At 43.5% G+C, this 19973-nt stretch overlaps 1 protein-coding gene across 1 annotated transcript in view; it reads left to right on the top strand.

Annotated features, from left to right (window-relative positions):
• Nucleotides 1-19973, top strand: part of LOC126168763 (protein unc-93 homolog A-like) — a 334913-nt gene that overhangs the window by 311023 nt on the left and 3917 nt on the right. The window lies entirely within an intron of this gene.

The raw sequence follows: 19973 nt of genomic DNA, 5'->3' as shown, positions 1-19973 counted from the left end.
CCGTAAAGTTTGGAAGGTAGAAGATGAGGTACTGACAGAAGTAAGGCGGTGAGGACGGGGCGTGAGTCGTGCTTGGGTAGCTCAGATGGTTTAGCCGGCACGGTAGCTCAGCGTGTTCTGTCAGAGAGCTGCTTGGCCTCAGTAATAAAAAAACTGAGTGAAAAGACCAACAAACGAACTTTAACGGATGTCATGTGACGTCCGCAACGACCAAAGACAACGATCAACAACGAACAAAATGCAAAAAAAAAAAAAAAAAAAAAAAAAAAAATGTGGTAGAGCACTTGCCCGCGGAAGACAAAGGTCCCAAGTTCGAGTCTCGATCCGGAACACAGTTTAAAAAAAATGGCTCTGAGCACTATGCGACTTAACTTCTGAGGTCATTAGTCGCCTAGAACTTAGAACTAATTAAACCGAACTAACCTAAGGACATGACACACATCCATGCCCGAGGCAGGATTCGAACCTGCGACCGTAGCTGTCACGCGGTTCCAGACCGAAGCGCCTAGAACCGCACGGCCACACCAGCCGGCCACAGTTTTAATCTGCCAGGAAGTTTCATATCAGCGCACACTCCGCTGCAGAGTGAAAATCTCCTTCTGGAAACATCCCCCAGACTGACTGTGGCCAAGCCATGTCTCCGCAATATCCTTTCTTTCAGGAGTGCTAGTTCCGCAAGGTTCGCAGGAGAGATTCCGTAAAGTTTGGAAGGTAGGAGACGAGATACTGGCAGAAGTAAAGCTGTGAGGACGGGGCGTGAGTCGCGCTTGGGTATCTCAGTTGGTAGAGCATTTGCCCGCGAAAGGCAAAGGTCCCGAGTTCGAATCTCGGTCCGGCACACAGTTTTAATCTTCCATCGTTGTTTTGAGTCCGAAGGTTGGACTGATCCAGCTCTCCATGCTAGTGTTTCTTGTACAACACGCTTCATCTCAGCACAACTGCAGGAACGTACAGCCACTTGAACCTGTTTACTGTACAAAACCCTTGGTATCCATCTACAATTTTCACCCCTCACACTATCCTCAAAAAGCAAATAGACGATTCCTTGATGCCATTAGATGTGTCCTGACAATCGATCCCTTATTTTAGTTAACTTGTCCCCTAACACTTTTCACTCCCCAATTCACTTCAGTATCTCTTCATCGTATATTCGATATATTCATCCAATCTGCAGCATTCGTATATAACACCATATTTCATTAGCTTCTATTCTCTTCTTGTCTGTACTGCTTATTGTCCACCTTTCATTTCCATATAAGGCTCCACTCCATACAAATACTTCCAGAAATTACTTCCTCGCAGTTAATTTATATTACAGGTCAAAATATTAGTCCTTTTTTTAAAAAAAAATGTTCAAATGTGTGTGAATCATTAAGGATCAAACTGCTGAGGTCATCGGTCCCTAAACTTACACACTATTTAAACTAACGTATGCTAAGAACAACACACACACACACACACACACACACACACACACACACACATGCCTGAGGGAGGACTGGAGCCTCCAGCGAGAGGGGCCGTGCAATCCTTTACATGGAGCCTGTAACCGAGCGGCCAGTCCTTTTCAGAAATGCTTTTCTTTGTGTTGTCTGTATTTTATATCCTTTCTGCATCGGCCGTCTTCGGTTATATTATGGCCAAAAAATTAAAAGTCGTGTACTACTTTTAGTGTCTCACTTCTAATCTATTGAGTTGTAAATTTTCTTTCTGCGACTAAATGAGGGACTTTTTTGGGTTGTCAGGCGCATTTCGCTACTTTTATTTTCGAAGTACCTTCATTGCTCCTTTTTACATACGTGTCGTGATCAGTACAGTCCAAGACGTCCTTTTCTTGGCATTGTGTTACGCGCATTTCAGTTATATTACTAGTATGTCTTTAAAATAATAAAGTAGAATAACTACAACTTTGAACTATAGCTGCGAAATGTGCAACCCAACGCCAAGAAAGGGACACCTTGGGCTGTATAGAAGAACCAAACACAGTTCGATTGCGACATGTATGTAAAAATTACCTCTGGAGATGCTTCGAAGAAGAGAACAACATCTAAATGCGCTACTACGTAACGACGGCAGTTACGTGAAATGGGAATATTCTCGAACGAATCATTCCTTCTGCAGTGAAGTGAGAGCCGTTACGAAATTTCCTGGAGGGTGAGAATTGTCTGCTGCACAGGGGTACAAACCCAAACTGTTTCGCTGTCAATGGCCTTACCGGTTGAGCTATCTAACTGCTATTCAGAAACCGCTTTCATAACCTCAGTTCTGTCAATATCTATCTTCTGCATCTAAACTTTCATTAGCTCTCCTGTTACCTTACAGTCCTGGCAGAAACAGCATTCATTTTGTAGGTGGGCAACTCCCGACGTCCTGCCGCAAGGAATTCCTTAGGTTTGATGGCAGAATTATTCATCCTTCCTATTTAAAACTACATCAAGATGATGGCTCAACGTTTATTTTAAGCCGAGTTATTGCGTTCTGAATTTTTTATCAGCCTTAACTTATTTGATACAACTTGCTACGACCTTCCCTACCCCCACAGACACAACCAACCGATTCGGCCTATATTCGGCAAGTCGCTTGTGTATAATATAAAATGAAAGACTAAGACATTTTGGCCCAACCTCATGCCCCATTTTTTGAGGAAACTACCCTAACATTTCATTACGCGCAATAGGCTCAATTGAGATTGAGATTATCGGTAGATAATTGAAAATTGAGCATTTTTCGTCAGCTTACACAGGTCCCGCAAACGCACAGAAACTTTTCCGACTTCCGCGTTAAACGAAAGCGCCGCTTGCGTAGCGACCAAGGCATCTGGCTTGGAGAACGTGCTTTCGATTCTCAGTTGTATTCTGCAAGTTTTCTATTCGTATATTTTGCGCGTCAAAACTGGTAGAAATAGGCGAGTTAGTAAGATAAGTAAATCAATAAGGAATAATAACAAAGTAGGCAAGTAAATTTCTCAAACGACTAGAATTAAAAATTTAATCCTGTTTTATTTTTTCACTATGAGTCTTTTACTCACTCTGTTAAACGTCTTCAATTTTCTTCGAACAATATAAACATTCGAAGCAAAAATATACCCGCGGCACCAAGAACATCTAACGAATGCATTCTTCGCACAATTACATCATTCCTTCCGAAGATCTGGGAGAAAACAAACTTGGCTTACATTTAAAAATATTTCTTTTTCGGGAATTAATTTTGATGTATCCACGCATTGATAACATTGTCTGAAAAATCGCTGCTGAAAGTTATGAATTATGCTGTGGATCGTTATTGCATCCGCTCTGTTGTGCAATTAGCATTGGGTTTCCTAAAGCAGACTGTAATTTTGAAGCCTCGAAATAAAGTTAGTTTTTCCACCCCAGAAATCGAGTATCAGACAAAATGTGCATGGCTGTAAAATGTTGTCAAAATATGTTTTGTAAATTGAATTTTTCTATTCCCCAATTTGAAGCAAGTTAAGTAAACATTTTTAACGAGTCGGTTAAATGACTGACCTCTTCTATATCCCGAGGACCATATTAATCATTAGTTTCTTATTCTCAAATTTGAAGCAAGTTAAGTAAACATTTTTTAACGAATCGGTTAAATGACTGACCTCTTCTACACCCCGAGGAACATATTAATCATTAGTTTCTTATAAGCACGGGAAAACACTAGGCAAAAATTTTCCGGACACTGATGGAATATTGCATAATGTACGAATGCGTTATTTTATGTACATTACCGAGTGCGAAAAGGGTTAATCGACTGCGTTATTTTATGTACACTACCAACTGCAACAAGAATGAATCTTTCTCCCTTATGCGATAACTTACGCCGAATGCTCCTCTTAGCAGCCATCTTTCTCGGAATTGTCATACAACGAGGCTTAAAATTTTAAATCTTTTCTAATCCAAGTTGATCGAGAAATTTGCTCGTCTATGTTGTTATTATTCTCATTGATTTACTTAACTTATTTACTCTCCTGTTCCCGCCAGTTTCGACGAGGAAAAATACAAATGGGGAAAAGAAACTGCAGAATGCAACTGGGAATTGAATACAGGTTATTACAGACCTACACTTCCTGTTAGTTAAGATTTTTAAATGGCACGTGCACCTAATATTTCCTATTGTTTGGGAAAGGCATCTGGTCCGGACAATAACGAAAATCAGGATAAGTGCAGATATAACCGAATCGTTATCGCGCGACTTCTTTTGCACGATAATGATCGAAAGAAATTTTGACATAAGAGGAATAAATAAGAAACAGTTAGTGAAGTCTGGATTAAATGAATAAATCCGTTATAATTTTAGATTGCAAATTACTCAAGAATGGCCGCTATCTCACTGTGTGAACAAAAATTATTGTATGATTGTTAATTGTTTATAGCCTGTAATTACGAACTAATCACTGAATTGTGATCAGACGAGAAAGGAACCAATAGTACTAACTCAAACTCATATGTAAAAACACAATTAATACCTTGACTTAACGTTAATCAGAAGGCCAGCATAATAATTTGTACTGAACCCATGCACGTAAAAGTTAATTGTTTGGAAAACATTTCACGTAATGAATAACTTAGTGTTACTCACTATAATGAAAACTGTTGCTGATTTTAGAAATGCAAATGTTCACAAATACTTGGAAAGTTTGTAATTTTTGATTTAGTGAAGGATAAGTAATTTTACGCTACTCTGTCATGTAATTTGCAAGTGAGAGCAGAGTTTGCAATGCACACAAAAACATGAAATGTATTATTCTGAAGTAATATTTTGTCAACGTTCATTTAAATTATGCTTTTACTCTTTTATTTTTAGTCATTATTCTTTAAGTAGTTGTTCTGCCAAGCAACAGAGTTCACTGCAGTTAAATGACAGTTTTATTTAGTTCTCGGTTTAGTAAACTGCACTTGTTTATTTTAGGCACCGAAATTAAATAAGCTCATCACTTCCCCACTGGTGGTGTTCTTGGAGTCAGTAATGGTGATAAGACAGAGCCCTATTAGGTAAATGACTGAGGTAAAGTTCAATTACATTATAACAGTTGCTGCACTAAGCACTCCGTTATTCAGTTAAGAAAGAAATGGCTCTGCGCACTATAGGGCTTAACATCTGAGGTCTTCAGCCCCCTAGAACTTAGAACTACTTAAACCTAACCAACCTAAGGTCATCACACACATCCATGCCCGAGGCAGGTTCGAACGTCCGACAGTAGCGGTCACCCGGTTCCAGACTGAAGCGCCTAGAACCGCTCGGCCACTCAATTAAGAAAAACTACTTCGCTGGCTAACCTTGTACAATCTAAATACGAAACTAGTCGGATCTTACTTTGATGAGTCGCTGCTGATGCGATGTAAGCCATTATTCGTTGGTAATGGATGACAACAGGCTCTTCTTTATTGTCGCTCCACAAAACAAATTTTGGGCCCACAGTACTCTTCTTGTATATTAATCCCTCTTGATGAAAATGTACTGTGTCCAATTACAACCACATAATAAGCATGGCCGCATATTTAAAATCTTGCAGTTTATTCGTTACATTCCCAAGCACCGCGTCTGCATTTGACCACTTGTCGCTGGGTGGAGATTTTAATTTGCCGGATATAGACTGGGAGACTCAGACGTTCATAACGGGTGGCAGGGACAAAGAATCCAGTGAAATTTTTTTAAGTGCTTTATCTGAAAACTACCTTGAGCAGTTAAACAGAGAACCGACTCGTGGCGATAACATATTAGACCTTCTGGTGACAAACAGACCCGAACTATTTGAAAAAGTTAACGCAGAACAGGGACTCAGTGATCATAAAGCGGTTACGGCATCGATGATTTCAGCCGTAAATAGGAATATTAAAAAGGGTAGGAAGATTTTTCTGTTTAGAAAAAGTGACAAAAAGCAGATTTCAGAGTACCTGTTGGCTCAACACAAAAGTTTTGTCTCAAGTACTGATAGTGTTGAGGATCAGTGGACAAAGTTCAAAACCATCGTACAATATGCGTTAGATGAGTATGTGCCAAGCAAGAGATGGAAAAGAGCCACCGTGGTTCAACAACCGAGTTAGAAAACTGCTGCGGAAGCAAAGGGAACTTCACAGCAAACATAAACATAGCCAAAGCCTTGCAGACAAACAAAAATTACGCGAAGCGAAATGTAGTGTGAAGAGAGCTATGCGAGAGGCGTTCAATGAATTCGAAAGTAAAATTCTATGTACTGACTTGGCAGAAAATCCTAAGAAATTTTGGTCTTATGTCAAAGCGGTAGGTGGATCAAAACAAAATGTCCAGACACTCTGTGACCAAAATGGTACTGAAACAGAGGATGACAGACTAAAGGCCGAGATACTAAATGTCTTTTTCCAAAGTTGTTTCACAGAGGAAGATTGCACTGTAGTTCCTTCTCTAGATTGTCGCACAGATGACAAAATGGTAGATATCGAAATAGACGACAGAGGGATAGAGAAACAATTAAAATCGCTCAAAAGAGGAAAGGCCTCTGGACGTGATGGGATACCAGTTCAATTTTACACAGAGTACGCGAAGGAACTTGCCCCCCTTCTTGCAGCGGTGTACCGTAGGTCTCTAGAAGAGCGTAGCGTTCCAAAGGATTGGAAAACGGCACAGGTCATCCCCGTTTTCAAGAAGGGACGTCGAACAGATGTGCAGAACTATAGACCTATATCTCTAACGTCGATCAGTTGTAGAATTTTGGAACACGTATTGTGTTCGAGTATAATGACTTTTCTGGAGACTAGAAATCTACTCTGTAGGAATCAGCATGGGTTTTGAAAAAGACGGTCGTGTGAAACCCAGCTCGCGCTATTCGTCCACGAGACTCAGAGGGCCATAGACACGGGTTCACAGGTAGATGCCGTGTTTCTTGACTTCCGCAAGGCGTTCGATACAGTTCCCCACAGTCGTTTATTGAACAAAGTAAGAGCATATGGACTATCAGACCAATTGTGTGATTGGATTGAGGAGTTCCTAGATAACAGGACGCAGCATGTCATTCTCAATGGAGAGAAGTCTTCCGAAGTAAGAGTAATTTCAGGTGTGCCGCAGGGGAGTGTCATAGGACCGTTGCTATTCACAATATACATAAATGACCTGGTGGATGACATCGAAAGTTCACTGAGGCTTTTTGCAGATGATGCTGTGGTGTATCGAGAGGTTGTAACAATGGAAAATTGTACTGAAATGCAGGAGGATCTGCAGCGAATTGACGCATGGTGCAGGGAATGGCAACTGAATCTCAATGTAGACAAGTGTAATGTGCTGCGAATACACAGAAAGATAGATCCTTTATCATTTAGCTACAAAATAGCAGGTCAGCGACTGGAAGCAGTTAATACCATAAATTATCTGGGAGTACGCATTAGGAGTGATTTAAAATGGAATGATCATATAATGTTGATTGTCGGTAAAGCAGATGCCAGACTGAGATTCATTGGAAGAATCCTAAGGAAATGCAATCCGAAAACAAAGGAAGTAGGTTACAGTACGCTTGTTCGCCCACTGCTTGAATACTGCTCAGCAGTGTGGGATCCGTACCAGATAGGGTTGATACAAGACATAGAGAAGATCCAACGGAGAGCAGCGCGCTTCGTTACAGGATCATTTAGTAATCGCGAAAGCGTTACGGAGATGATAGATAAACTCCAGTGGAAGACTCTGCAGGAGAGACGCTCAGTAGCTCGGTACGGGCTTTTGTCAAAGTTTCGAGAACATACTTTCACAGAAGAGTCAAGCAGTATATTGCTCCCTCCTACGTATATCTCGCGAAGAGACCATGAGGATAAAATCAGAGAGATAAGAGCCCACACAGAGGCATACCGACAATCCTTCTTTCCACGAACAATACGAGACTGGAATAGAAGGGAGAACCGATAGAGGTACTGAAGGTACCCTCCGCCACACACCGTCAGGTGGCTTGCGGAGTATGGATGTAGATGTAGATGTAGAACAACTCTCTCGGCCTACTTCTGCCCGACTCCGCGCTTACGCACCCAACGACAATACCGATAATCATTTCAAATGTGTTCTTTCCTCGACTTATGGGAAAATATGTTGATGAAAAATGCTCAGTTTTCAATGATCTACCTATCTCGTCAACTCTGAATCGATTGCGCGTCGTGAACGTTAAGGGTAGTTTTCCAAAAAACGGGGGGGTGGGGGGTGCTGAGTGAAAATATCTCAGAGTGTTTCATTTTAGGTTGTACACAAGCGACCTGCCAAATAAGAGCCGGATCGATTGGCTGTGTCAGAGTGCGACTTGATTATTTATGGTGTATATCTCGATCTCTGTGTTTCCCTACCGTTTTTGCCATCTATGAATGCCTAATACCATGGAAGCTATTTCTTGATGGCTTAATACATATCCTGTCATTCAGTCCCTTCTTCTAATCAGTGTTTTCCGCACATTCCAGATCCTACAGATTTAGCAAAGCACCTCCTATTTTCTCACATTATCAGCCCAATTAATGCTCAAGGTCGTTTGTAACACCACTTACATTCTCTTTTTTTCCAGTTTACCCACAGTCCATAACGGACTTACATACAATACCGTGCTTCAGGCGTACATCCCCAGGAATTTCTTCCTCAAATAAAATGTTCCATATTAGTAGACTTCTTTTAGCAAATAATCCCTCTTTTCCTTTGCTAATATCCTCCTTCTTGCGTCGTCCCTGCAGTGTTGTGTTGCACAGAATCGCTTCACTTCGCCTACTACGTGGTCCTCAGTTTTAATGTTAAGTTTCTCAACTAATCTCATTTCTGCTGCGGCTCATTGTTATCCCCTTTCTTTGGTTTACTCTCACTCCGTATTTTGAGCTCATTAAACTTTTCATTCAATTCAGCAGGTCCTTAACTCTTCCTCACTCGCACAGAGGATAAAAATATCATCAGCAAATGTTATTACGAATGTCCTGTAACACAGTCCAACTGCTGAACCTTTATTTTACTCCGTCATTGCTTCTTTGATGTACATGTAGAACAGAAAATGAGAAAGACTACGCCTATCTCTTACACCATTTTTAATGCGAACACTACGTTTCTCGTCTTGCATTTTTGTTGTTTCTTCTTGATTCTTATCCAGACTGTACACTGAGGTGAGAAAAAATCGCAGGTTAGCAATGCGCACCTATACAGATGGCGACAGTATCGCATATACGAGGTATAAAAGAGCAGTCCGTGGCGGAGATGTCATTTGCACTCATGTGATTCATGTGAAAAGGATTCCGACGTCATAATGGCCGCACGACGGGAATTAACAACCTTTGAACGCGGAGTGAAAGTTGGAGCTAGATGTATGGGACATTCCATTTCAGAAATCGTTAGGGAATTCAATATTCCGAGATCCAAAGTGTCAAGAGTCAGCCCAGAATACCATATTTCAAGCATTAACTCTGACCATGGACAATACAGTGGCCGACGGCCTTCACTTAACGATCGAGAGCAACGGTGTTTTTGTAGAGTTGTTAGTGATAATAGACAAGCAACACTGCGTGAAATAACCGCATAAATCAATGTGGAATGTACGACGAACGTATCTGTTAGAACAGCCCGGCGAAATTTTGCCGTTGATAGGCTGTGGGAGCAGACGACCGATTCCAGTGCCTTTGCCAGCAGGACGACATCGCCTGCAACCCAAGACTATATCGGTTGGGCCCCAGACGATTGGACAACCATGACCTTGTCAGATGAGTCCTGACTTCAGTTGGTAAGAGCTGACGGTAGGATTCGGGAGTGCCGCAGATAGTACAAAGCCATGGACCCAAGTTGTCAGCAAGACATTGTGCAAAATGGTATGGGCTATGTTTACATGGAATTTGACTAACTGAACCGATCACTGACTGGGAATAGTTATATTCTGCTACTTGGAGACCATTTGCAGTCATTCATGGACTTCAGGTTCCCAAACAACGATGACAAAGTGCAATGTCACCAGGCCACAATTGTTTGCGATTGGTTTGAAGAATATTCCGGACAATTCGAATTCGAAGATGACTTGACTTACTTGACTTAATTCCTTTGGCCCCTATGGGGGCATAGGGCATACAGGAGAACTCGCCATCCGTCTCTGTCTTTGGCCATTTGCCTCAATTCTGCCCAGGTCTTGCCAACTCTTTTTGCTTCCCATTCCACTGTCCTCTTCCATGTGCCCCTTGGTCTTCCTCTCTTCCTTGTTCCCTGGGGATTCCATTCCAATGCTTTCTTCTCGATGGCTCCATCTGGTTTTCTCAAGGTGTGCCCCAACCAGCCCCACTTTCTCTCTCGTATCTGATCTTCTATAGGTATCTGGTTTGTTATTCGCCAGAGCTCCTCATTACATATTTTTTCTGGCCACCAGATATTCATGATGCGTCGAAGACATCTATTTATGAAGCTTTGTAACTGGGTTGTTATCTTTTTATCCATTTTCCAGCTTTCACTGGCGTACAGAAGGACAGCCTTCACATTTGTATTAAAAATACGGATTTTTGTTTTGTATGTGATATTTCTATTTTTCCATATTGTATACAATTGTATGAAGGCAGCATTTGCCTTTTTAATGCGGTTTTTCACGTCATCTCCAGCTCCACCATCTTCCGCCACTATACTACCCAGATACAGGAATGAGTTGACAGTCTCCACTCGCTGCTCACCTATTAACAGGGGCATCTCCATGTTACCTGAATTTACTCTCATTTCCTTTGTTTTGCCTGTATTTATCTTGAGGCCAGCAGTCTCTGCTTCTTCTTTCAGCAAGCTTAATTTAGCTTGCATATCAGTCAGCCTTGGAGCTAATAAAACTATGTCGTCTGCAAAATCCAAATCCTCCAGACGTTCGTGGATCCCCCACTGGATTCCTCGTCTCCTGCCTGCTGTAACTCTTCTCATAACAGAGTCTAGAATGAGTAGAAAAAGTGTTGGTGACAAAATGCAACCCTGCCGGACTCCAGTTGTTACTTTTATGGGCTCTGTCATATTTCCCTTGTGGAGTATGCAGCATTCGTAGCCATCATATAGATCTTTTATGATGTTTAAGATCTTCTGTGGTATGCCATACTTCCGCAACACCTGCCAGAGCACTTTATGTTTCACGGAATCGAAGGCCTTTTGAAAATCAATGAATGCCAGGTACATGGTTGCTTGGAATTCTTTGCTTTGCTCTAAGATGATCCTAAGAGTGTTAATAAGATCAACACAGCTGCGTTGTGCCCTAAAACCGGCCTGTTCTTTACGCAGTCGCTTTTCAAGGGATTCTTTAATTCTGTTTAAAATAATTCTGGTGAGGACCTTACTGGGCACTGACAATAATGTAATACCACGCCAGTTGTTACAGTCTGACAAATTTCCCTTTTTTGGGAGCTTTACCACCAAGCCAATTTTCCACTCCTTTGGAGATTTCTCTTTAAGCCAAATATGCTTCAGCAAAGGATGGAGCATTTTAACAGTACTTTCATTATCGGCTTTTTAGAGCTCCGGTGCTATGTTGTCTAGGCCTGGAGCCTTTGTATTTTTTAGTGTTTTCAAGGCAATCCTAATTTCGTCCATTGTGGGGCACTGCAAATTTATATTTTGGTCTTCTTCGACTTCCTCTGGAACATCTCGTACTTGTTTCTCTTGGTTATCTTCACAATTTAACAGTTCCCTGAAGTGCTCCTCCCATCTCTGTAGCTGTGCCTGTTGAGTTGTAAGCATCACACCATTCTTGTTCTTAACTGGTCCTTCATGTCTGAAGTTCTTCATTGACAACCGTTTGGTAATGTTGTAGAGGTCTTTCATATTTCCTTGTCTTGCTGCCTCTTCTGCTAATTTTGCTTGCTCATCTATCCATTTCCTTTTATCTCGACGTAGCAATGTTTTCACTTTTTTGTTTGCCTCCATGTATTCTTTATGCGCTTCGCTCTTCTGCGCTCTTGTTTTACAAAAATTTAACATAAGTTTTAGTTCTTTCCTGTGGCTGATTTTATTCCACATAGCATCGGAGATCCATTCCTTCCTTTGATGTGCCTTAAATCCTAAGATTTTTTCTCCCACATCTAAATAACAGTTCTTGATTTTTTGCCAGCACGTTTCAATTCCCTCTTCCATAAAGTTTTCTTCAGAGAGGACCTGGAATCTGTTTTGTAGTTCAAGGGCAAATGTTTCTTTGATCTGTTGGTCTTTTAATCTTTCCACCTCTATTTTCTTACACCTATGATTGAGCTTGGTTCTATTTGCCACTATCTTCAGTCTGAATTCCGCCAAAACTAGGTGGTGGTCACTTCCAACGTCTGCCCCTCTTCTATTTCTGACATCTAACAGAGAGTGTCTGAACTTGCGGCTTATGACTATGTGGTCTATTTGATTTTCGGTAACGTGGTCTGGAGAAACCCATGTTATCTTATGGCAGTTACGATGTGGAAACAATGTGCCTCCAATGACTAGGTCATGTTGAGCGCATGTATCTATCAACAGTTCACCTTTTACATTACTGATCCCCATGCCATGCACGCCCATGATATGTTCAAGCCCTTCATTTTCTGAACCAACTTTTGCGTTCAAGTCACCCATTAAAATTTTTATGTCCCTAGAATTTATCTGTCTAAGAACTCCGTTAAGCTCTGTATAAAATGCATCTTTTAATTCTCCTTTAGCTATTTCAGTAGGTGCATAGCATTGAATTACAGTGACATATCGCACATTTGTTTTAAAGCGTGCAGTTATTATCCGTTCTGAGACTGGTTTCCACTCCAGTAGGCTCTTCTTGCTGCTTTTAGATAGTAAGAGCCCTACACCATTCTTGTGCATCGCGTCCTCACCGGTCTGACCTGCATACAGCAACACTCCACCATTTTGTGTTTGGAATTCCCCAGATTCTGGCCACCTTACTTCACTTAGTCCCAATATATCTAGTCGATAATTCTCCATCTCTTTTTCAACTTGTCTTAGCCTTCCTGCCTCTCTCAACGTCCTTACATTCCAAAAACCGATACGGGTTTTCCTTTTCAGGCCAAAGGTCATATCCTTAAGATCCATCCGGCTGTTTCTCCTTTTAGTTTCTGTGATATGTGTTTTTTGGTGGTGCGGGTTATCAGCCCACAGCCCCCGAGTGTCCTGGTGGGGCTGCCACCTCATGGCCTGGACACCTGCCAAGGTTTTATTTCAGGGCCTTACCCCTTAGATAGCTTGTCTTCACCACGACTACAGAACGCTATCCATCCCTTCGCAGTAAGGCCTATGTGCATCAACGTTGTTCTGGTTTCCAAGGATCTTCCGCTGTCCACATTAGGGGACTGTGTCTGCTGCCACACAATCACAAGGAGGAAAAGGAAATGAAGGGAATGTATAGGATGGGACAGAACAGAATAGGATGGGACAGGACACTATACGGGACGTTGTGAGACACACTTTGTCTGGATCCTCTATGGAGACCTGTCCGGCTTGGGAGGCCCTCCCGGTAGTTACACCACCGCCGGCATAGCCCTCCACTTCATTGGATCACACAAGAAGATCGCAGACATGAATTCCATCGAACGTTTATGGGACGTAATGGAGAGGTCAGTTGGTGCAGAAACTCCTGCACAGGCAACACTTTCGCAATTAAAGACGGCTATGGAGACAGCATGGCTCAATATCTCTGCAGGGGACTCCCAACGACTTGAGTCCATGGCACGTCAAGTTGCTGCACTATCCGAGAAAAAGGAAATCCGACACGATATGAGGTGATATCGAATGCCTTTTGTCAACTTAGTGCATATTACCTGCCTCTCTGCGCCTTATACTTATTTTTCTGAGAATTTCGTACACCTCGCACCGTTTTACGTTTACGAATGATTCCTGTAGATCGACAAATCCTATGTGGGTGTCTTAACTTTTCTGAAGTCGTTATTTCCGTGATCAAGCGAAACGTCAGAACTGCCTCTCTGGTGTCTATACCTTTTTTTTCTAATGCCGAACTGATCGTCATATAACAGATACTCAGTTTTCTTTTATTTTCTTCTTTCCGCCTGATAATCCACTTCCATTCCGCCTACATCGCTCTCGGTCCGTCCTATACAAGGCGCTAGGGATTCACTTGAAAACCATCTTAATATTTTGTGCATCTATTCCCCAAAAAAGAATTCCATAGCTAAGATTTAGTGTACATGTTAATAGTTTGTAACTGAAAGACACTGCTGTTGCACACTGATGAGAAAGGACTCTTAAGGGCATAACATGCTGTTAGCAAGTATCCTTGTGCCATAATGCCACTTCAGCTTAGATTCACTACTCATTTACAGATACTTTGAGTTTGTTATGCGCTCTGTATAGGGCCATGTACTGAGTTTATGGAGTACGCTCCTCACCTACTCCAACCTCATTTTAGCCATTTCTTCCGTGGTTTTCTCTGGTCTTGTTTTCCTGTTTGTAGTTGAATACTTGTGTTGTTATGCTTCCTTCTGGCACCATGATGCCAGTACGTTACACCCACCTTAGTCTGTTTCCTTTTATTAATCCGTTAAATGAAAAAACTCCTAACTCATCTGTGATGTCGCAGTTTCTTTCTGGACCCTCAGACTGCAGCTTTTCGTGCGCCTCATATATCTCTTTAGACTGGTCTGTACATTCATTTTGTCTTGCTTTTTACTGTCCACGACTTCGCGCCTTATGTCAGAACAGGTACGGCCATTATACTATAAATTTTTCGTTTTGTTTCCTCCCGTACTATGGTGCCTAGTGTTCTTGTACTTTATGACACATTATGTGATGTATATTTAATTTATTCGGTACATTATTTTCAAGTTGGCAGCTTACATTACACCCTAGAAAGTTAAAATAAGGAAATTGTTCTGAAACATTACCACTTTAATTTCCAACATGGATGGCCTTCTCCTTTATAAAACATAATCTAAGTCCTTGTATGGAAAATACTGAAATTACATATGTAGTCTAGGCTACTGCTCTTTGTAGATGTACCTCACTCTCTTGTAAACTACAGCAGGCAACAACGAGAGAGTTTCTTTCTGGTCCCTCAGATTGCAGCTTTTCCTGCGCCTCATATATTTCTTTAGACTGGTCTGTACATTCATTTTGTCTTGCTTTTTACTGTCCACGACTCGTTTACGATAGAGGACTACAGCACTATTCCCCATTTCAAATATCTAACAAACGAAAGGATAACTGACGTAGAGTTTAGTGTATCTGGGATTGTAAAGCAGTCAAGATCCTTAGACGGCAGAAAGGCATCTGGCCCAGACGGTATCCTCGTAAGATTTTATGTTGACTATGCTACAAATATAGCACCATTCTTATCCATCATCTATCAGAGATCATTGGAACGGCGGAAAGTTCCACAAAACTGGAAGAAGGCCCAGGTCATAGCAACCTATAAAAAGGGTAGAAAATCGGATGCACACAATTACCGGCCAATTTCACTGACATCGATTTGTTGTAGAATCATGGAACATACACTCCTGGAAATTGAAATAAGAACACCGTGAATTCATTGTCCCAGGAAGGGGAAACTTTATTGACACATTCCTGGGGTCAGATACATCACATGATCACACTGACAGAACCACAGGCACATAGACACAGGCAACAGAGCATGCACAATGTCGGCACTAGTACAGTGTATATCCACCTTTCGCAGCAATGCAGGCTGCTATTCTCCCATGGAGACGATCGTAGAGATGCTGGATATAGTCCTGTGGAACGGCTTGCCATGCCATTTCCACCTGGGGCCTCAGTTGGACCAGCGTTCGTGCTGGACGTGCAGACCGCGTGAGACGACGCTTCATCCAGTCCCAAACATGCTCAATGGGGGACAGATCCGGAGATCTTGCTGGCCAGGGTAGTTGACTTACACCTTCTAGAGCACGTTGGGTGGCACGGGATACATGCGGACGTGCATTGTCCTGTTGGAACAGCAAGTTCCCTTGCCGGTCTAGGAATGGTAGAACGATGGGTTCGATGACGGTTTGGATGTACCGTGCACTATTCAGTGTCCCCTCGACGATCACCAGTGGTGTACGGCCAGTGTAGGAGATCGCTCCCCACACCATGATGCCGGGTGTTGGCCCTGTGTGCCTCGGTCGTATGCAGTCCTGATTGTGGCGCTCACCTGCACGGCGCCAAACACGCATACGACCATCATTGGCACCAAGGCAGAAGCGACTCTCATCGCTGAAGACGACACGTCTCCATTCGTCCCTCCATTCACGCCTGTCGCGACACCACTGGAGGCGGGCTGCACGATGTTGGGGCGTGAGCGGAAGACGGCCTAACGGTGTGCGGGACCGTAGCCCAGCTTCATGGAGACGGTTGCGAATGGTCCTCGCCGATACCCCAGGAGCAACAGTGTCCCTAATTTGCTGGGAAGTGGCGGTGCGGTCCCCTACGGCACTGCGTAGGATCCTACGGTCTTGGCGTGCATCCGTGCGTCGCTGCGGTCCGGTCCCAGGTCGACGGGCAAGTGCACCTTCCGCCGACCACTGGCGACAACATCGATGTACTGTGGAGACCTCACGCCCCACGTGTTGAGCAATTCGGCGGTACGTCCACCCGGCCTCCCGCATGCCCACTATACGCCCTCGCTCAAAGTCCGTCAACTGCACATACGGTTCACGTCCACGCTGTCGCGGCATGCTACCAGTGTTAAAGACTGCGATGGAGCTCCGTATGCCACGGCAAACTGGCTGACACTGACGGCGGCGGTGCACAAATGCTGCGCAGCTAGCGCCATTCGACGGCCAACACCGCGGTTCCTGGTGTGTCCGCTGTGCCGTGCGTGTGATCATTGCTTGAACAGCCCTCTCGCAGTGTCCGGAGCAAGTATGGTGGGTCTGACACACCGGGGTCAATGTGTTCTTTTTTCCATTTCCAGGAGTGTATTTTGTGTTCAGACATAATGACGTTTCGAGACTCTGAGGAGCTCATCTGCTGAAACCAGCATGGTTTTAGGAAACAGCAGGCATGCGAGACACAGCTGGCCCTCTTTGTGCATGATATACAACAGGCCCTAGATACCGGCTCCCAGGTTGATGCCATATTATTTGAAAGGCGTTCGACTCAGTTCCGCACTGCAGCTTGGTACAAAAAGTGCGCACTTACGGTCTATCCAGTGACATATGCGGTTGGATAGAAAGTTTTCTAACAGACAGGGAGCAGTATGTCGTCCTGAACGGGGTAACTTTAACAGAAACAAGAAAGAGTAAGTTAAGGTGTGCCCCAGGGCAGCATAATAGGTCCTCTGCTTTTTACGATTTACATAAACTATCTGGTTGATGGTATTGACAGCGGCCTTAGACTGTTTCCCGATGATGCTGTAGTCTACAGGAAAGTAGTATCACACGAAATTTGTGAACAAATCAGTGAGGATTTGCAGAAAATAAATGCGTGGTGTAATGACTGGCAGTTATCTCTCAATATTAGTAAGTGTAACCTACTGCGTATAACAAGGCGACAATCCCCATTAATGTATGAGTACAAAGTAAATGATCAGTCTTTGGAAGCGGTAACGTCAGTGAAGTATCTGGGTGTGACTATTCGAAATGATCTCAAATGGAATGATCTGATTACACAAGTAACGGGTAAGGCGAACTCTAGATTGCGGTTTATTGGTAGAATCCTGAAGCGATGCAATCCTTCAACAAAGGAAATAGCTTACAATACGTTAGTTCGTTCAGTCTTAGAGTATTGTTCGTCTGTATGGGACCCTTACCAGTAGCGTCTGATTCAAGAGATTAAGGAGGTCCAGAGAAGAGCGGCAAGATTCGTGACTGGTACATTTAGCCATCGCGAGAGCGTTACAAATCTCATAAAGAGTTTGAAGTGGGACACACTTGCAGATAGTCGAAGCGCTAAACGGAAGGGGCTGCTCACTAAATTTCAACATCCGATCTTCGCCGATGATGTAGAGCATATATTATTACCACCAACTTTCATATCGCGCAATGATCATCATTCAAAGATAAGGGAAATAAGAGCTCGTACTGAGCCGTTCAGACTGTCGTTTGTCCCTCGCGCGATCCGCGAGTGGAACAGAGGGGGAGGGGGAGGGGGGATATGACTTTGGCTCGAATTGTGCCCTCCGCCACACACCGCTTGTTGATTAGGAGAGTATATATGTAGATGTAGACGTAGAGGATGAAAGGCGAGTCCCTAGTGCCTTGTATAGGACAGACCGAGTGGGATGTAGGCGGAATGGGAGAAGTGGATTATCAGGCCAAATGAAAGTCGTAAACTCCAAGAACATTTTGGTTATTATTGCAAATACGTGTTACGAAGGATGCTCCAGGAAGAATATCCCATGTGCCAGTCGCATGGGCAACGGAGTAGGTGGGGACAAGTTAAAAGGTGTTAAAGAGGCCAGTGATACACACAAAGGAATTATCCGAATGAGACAGAAGTCGGTAGATTGATTTACATGTACAGACAAATGATTACGATTTCAATACATTTGGATGATCTGTTGAAGAGAATGAACTTTGCAAATTAAGCAAGTCAGTAACGTGTTGGACCATCTCTGACCTTTATACAAGCAGTTATTCGGCTTGGCATTGCTTGATAGAGTTGTTGGGTATCCTCCTGAGGGATAAAGTATCAAATTCTGTACAACTGGCGCATTGGATCGCCAAAATTCCGAGATCGTTGGAGAGCAACGCCCTTGTGCTCCAAACGTTCTCAACTGGGGAGAGATCCGGCAACATTTCTGGCCAAGGTACGGTTTGGCAACGACAAAGACAAACTCTCGCCGTGTGCGGGCGAACATTATCTTATAGAAATGTAAGCCTAGGATGGCTTGCCATGAAAGACAACAAAACGGGGCGTAGAAAATTGTCGACGTACCACTGTGCTTTAATGGCGTCACAGATGACCACCAGAGCGGTCCTATTATGAAAAAAAGTGGCACCACAGATCGTCCTTCTGGTAGTCTGGCCATAGGGCGGGCAAAAATAGGTTGTTATTCCTACGCTGTCCTGGGCACATCCAGACATGTCTTCGGCCTGTAATCTCATTGACTGGAGTAGAACTGTCTTCAGTTCGAACTGAGCCCTGATGACCAGCAAAGAGGTGTCTGGAGACACAGCCCACAATCAGGAGTGATGGTCAGTGCCATTTCTTTTCGTATCAGGACCCCTTTGGTTGTCACCTGCTTCATCCTTATACCACAGAGGTACGTCGATGATATTCTATGCCCCATTCTGTTGTCCTTTAAGGCAAGCCATTCTGGACTTACATTTTAGCAAGTTAATGCCCACCCGCATGTGGCGAGAGTTTCTAATGGTTGTCTTCGTGTTTGCCAAGCCCTACTTGGGCCAGCAATGTCGCCGGGTCTTTCTCATGCCAGTACTTCTGCCAGTACCTCGTCTCCTACCTTCCAAACGTTACAGGAGCTCTCCTGCAGAACTTTGCAGAACTTGCACTCCTGAAAGAAAGGATATTGCGGAGACATGGCTTAGCCACAGCCTGAGGAATGTTTCCAGAACGAGATTTTCACTCTGCAGCGGAGTGTGCGCTGATATGAAACTTCCAGGCAGATTAAAACTATGTGCCGGACCGAGACTCGAACTCGGGACCTTTGCCATTCACGGGAAAGTGCTCTACCATTTGAGCTACCCAAGCACGACTAACTCCCCGTCCTTACAGCTTTACTTCCACCAGTACCTCGCCTCCTACTTTCCACAGAAGCTCTCCTGCGAACCTTGCAGAACTAGCACTCCTGGAAGAAAGGATATTGCGGAGACATGGCTTAGCCATAGCCTGGGGGATGTTTCCAGAATGAGATTTTCACTCTGTAGCGGAGTGTGCGCTGGTATTAAACTTCCTGGTAAATTTAAACTGTGTGCCGGACCGAGACTCGAACTCGGAACCTTTGCCTTTCGCGGGCAAGTGCTCTACCATCTGAGCTACCCAAGCACGACTAACTCCCCGTCTTCAGAGCTTTACTTCCGCCAGTACCTTGTCTCCTACCTTCCAAACTTCACAGAAGCTCTCCTGCGAACCTTGCAGAACTAGCACTCCTGGAAGAAAGGATA

This window comes from Schistocerca cancellata, chromosome 1, assembly GCF_023864275.1.
Source record: "Schistocerca cancellata isolate TAMUIC-IGC-003103 chromosome 1, iqSchCanc2.1, whole genome shotgun sequence".
Lineage (NCBI taxonomy): Eukaryota > Metazoa > Arthropoda > Insecta > Orthoptera > Acrididae > Schistocerca > Schistocerca cancellata.
This window is presented reverse-complemented; position numbering and strand designations above follow the sequence as displayed.